The following is a 2814-nucleotide window of genomic DNA, read 5'->3' as shown; positions in this document are numbered from 1 at the left end:
AGCTCAAATTAAAATGATTAAAAAAAAAGTTAAAAGCACGTGGATATTTGATTTGAAAATTAACCTCGCCGTACCGCACCTACAATGAACCCGACAGGATTCAAAATGAAAATAATGACAAAACTTTTGTCCAAAGTTGGAGGATTAGATATGATTTTGTCTGTTTAGTTGAATTTTAAACTTTAAGTAAATTAATATAAATAAATAAATAAATAATATTTTTGTTTGGAGCCTATGTGGTCCAAAAAAAAGTTGCCTAAAACAAAGGGAAGTTTCACATTCTTGCATTTAATGCCAACTTCCCTAAGCACACAGGTTTTTGCAAAAAAAGATTACAACTTTATAATAATGTTGAGAAAAATATTATGTGGGTTTGTTTCAAATCTGCAGCTTTGAAACTATGGAGCTGTGAATTTCTGAACTGCAATGCTCGTAGGTAACATAACCTAGCTTTCTTTTCATTTTCCTTTGAATTTTATTAACTGTATTACATTCTGCATCTAAAAATTTATGACATTTCTGCTGTGTAATAATTTTTTAAGCTATTTGATTAAGTTGAAGTTAGTGGTTTTGTAATTCTTGTAGTATTTTTGTTTTTTTTTTTTGTGATTATAGTGTTTTTCTGCTTTCTAGATCAGTTGCATTTCCTCTTTATTTCATTTTTCTTTAAAATTTGTTATTTCCCCTTTTCTTTTTCACTTTGGACTCAGTTGCTTAAAGATAATAAGTTGTTGATATTACTCTCAGCCTCATATTATGTATGGTTGTAGTAAGAACATCATGCATTCTGAAATAAATCTTATCTTTTTTTTTTCTGCTTAGTTCATTAAGTTTTGGTGTTTCCGGAAAATTGGTTTGCTTATCCTTGGTTTGTATTTAAAAGAAAAAAAAAAGATGTAGTAGTTAAGTGTGGCAGAGGTGATACATAATAAGGCTCAATAGCGTAGCCGACCCTACCTAGTGGGATAAGGTTTGTTGTTGTAGTAGTATTAGTTAAGTGAGCATTACTATTTGAACCAATTTATTCATTTCTGATTTCACTGATTGTTCATCTTGTTGATTTAATGCTGCAACAATGGCAATTTTTTTAGCCCTTTTTCCCCCTAAACCACTAGTAATATGATACAACAACAACAACAAAGCCTTGTTCTATTAGGTGGGGTCGGCTACATAAATCAAATGACGTCATTGAGCTCTATCATGTATTATGTTTACAGAGAGATCGTTTACATGTAGATCTCGTTTGACCACCTCATGGATGGTCTTTTTGGGCCTTCCTCTGCCTTTCACCCCTTATCCATCTTTCATCTCATTCACCTTTCTGATTAGGTGCTCTGGCGATCTTCTTCTCACATGTCCGAACCACCTGATACGCGATTCTACCATCTTTTCCACCATAAGTGTTACTCCAACTATCTCTCTTATATCTTCGTTCCTTATTCTATCCAATCGCGTATGACCAGTAATATGATAGATTAAAAAAGAAAAAAAGAACTGCAGCCTGGGCACAAGCATTCCATGTTAACACAGGTCCGGGAAAAGGTTGCACCAAAGGATGAAATGGTAGATTGTAGGCAGCCTTTGATAATTGTATCTGTGGCTAGTTCTATGGCTTGAACAACGACTTATCAAAATCGACTAATTTGACTCGAGTCGGGCTGGTGTCGGCTATGGAGTAAAACCTTGCCCTTTTTTCTATACACATTACACAATACTCGAATTCAAGACTTAGTTAAGGGAAACAAGTATAGATCACATGAACAAACCAATCATTGGTTCTTATTATAGCACTTTATTTTCAATCTTACATTGTAAAATTGATTATTCTAATTACTTACTAATTTGGTGAGAAATCTGATCATAGCAGGACAGTGAAGTGGGAATCTCCATTTTAAAAACATTGAGCATTTTGGATCTTTTATTGAAGCTAATAGGAAGAAGATAAGGCACAATCAATGGAAGGTATCAAGATCAAGAATGGAGAAGAACTAATCAAAGTAGGAACTACAGGCACAATCAGTTCACTGATGATGAAAGAATTGGATCAAAACTCTGCTGCACCAAACCAGCAGATACCTTCTTCGCTAAGTAAGCCTCAACAACTCTCAACTTCGGTTGCAGCCGGAAATCCTGGGAAACAACTACAACCAAGGAAGTCATTAGATGAAGCCAGCAGCAGCGGAAGCTCTGGGATTGCCTCGAAAACAAGACTGAATGGTAGGCATAATAGACATCGAATACCAATGCTAAATTCGGATGGTTTTCCGGCAGAGAGAACTTCGATTAAGCATAGAAATAATAAGAAGAGATCCAACATTGTTGAAGTGGTGGACATTAAATGTGGCCATCCCAATAAAGCTTGGGGTAATCCTATATCGAATTCGCTCAAGAAGCTCGGATTCTCAAAGCTTTCAGAGAGCATTGTCTAGAAGCTTGCAACACTTTGTCTGAGACCAATACTGATTGATGTGATTCGAGCCGGCTAAAGTACTCGATTTCTTGCTTTGTAAGAAACCCAATTATTCCTATAGTGCCTATGATTTTGCAAGGAGGAAATTCAGCAATTTCTGTTGTGTAAAGGAGAATGAAGAGTCTTCTGATTGAGGAAGGGTGGAACATGCAGATTGTAAGGCATTTTCTTAGGTTTGGTAACATTTAGTTTCATATGAACTTGCCAATTTATGTTCATAAATTGTGGCAATCTGAATTATGTAACTTTGTGGCAACACATTGCTTCCAAAACAGGTGTTAGTGTCATAATTTACAAAATACAATGAAAGTTTACGTTTAGATTTATAATAAAAAACACTTTAT

At 35.0% G+C, this 2814-nt stretch overlaps 1 long non-coding RNA gene across 1 annotated transcript; it reads left to right on the top strand.

Annotated features, from left to right (window-relative positions):
• Positions 1 to 227: 227 nt before the first annotated feature.
• LOC112795583 (uncharacterized) lies at positions 228 to 2487 on the top strand. Its single transcript, XR_011882095.1, has 2 exons — positions 228 to 436; positions 1868 to 2487. It is a non-coding gene; the product is annotated as an uncharacterized lncRNA (long non-coding RNA).
• Positions 2488 to 2814: the final 327 nt, after the last annotated feature.

This window comes from Arachis hypogaea, chromosome 1, assembly GCF_003086295.3.
Source record: "Arachis hypogaea cultivar Tifrunner chromosome 1, arahy.Tifrunner.gnm2.J5K5, whole genome shotgun sequence".
Lineage (NCBI taxonomy): Eukaryota > Viridiplantae > Streptophyta > Magnoliopsida > Fabales > Fabaceae > Arachis > Arachis hypogaea.
The sequence above is the reverse complement of the archived record's forward strand: the minus strand, read 5'-3'. Positions and strand labels throughout refer to the sequence as shown.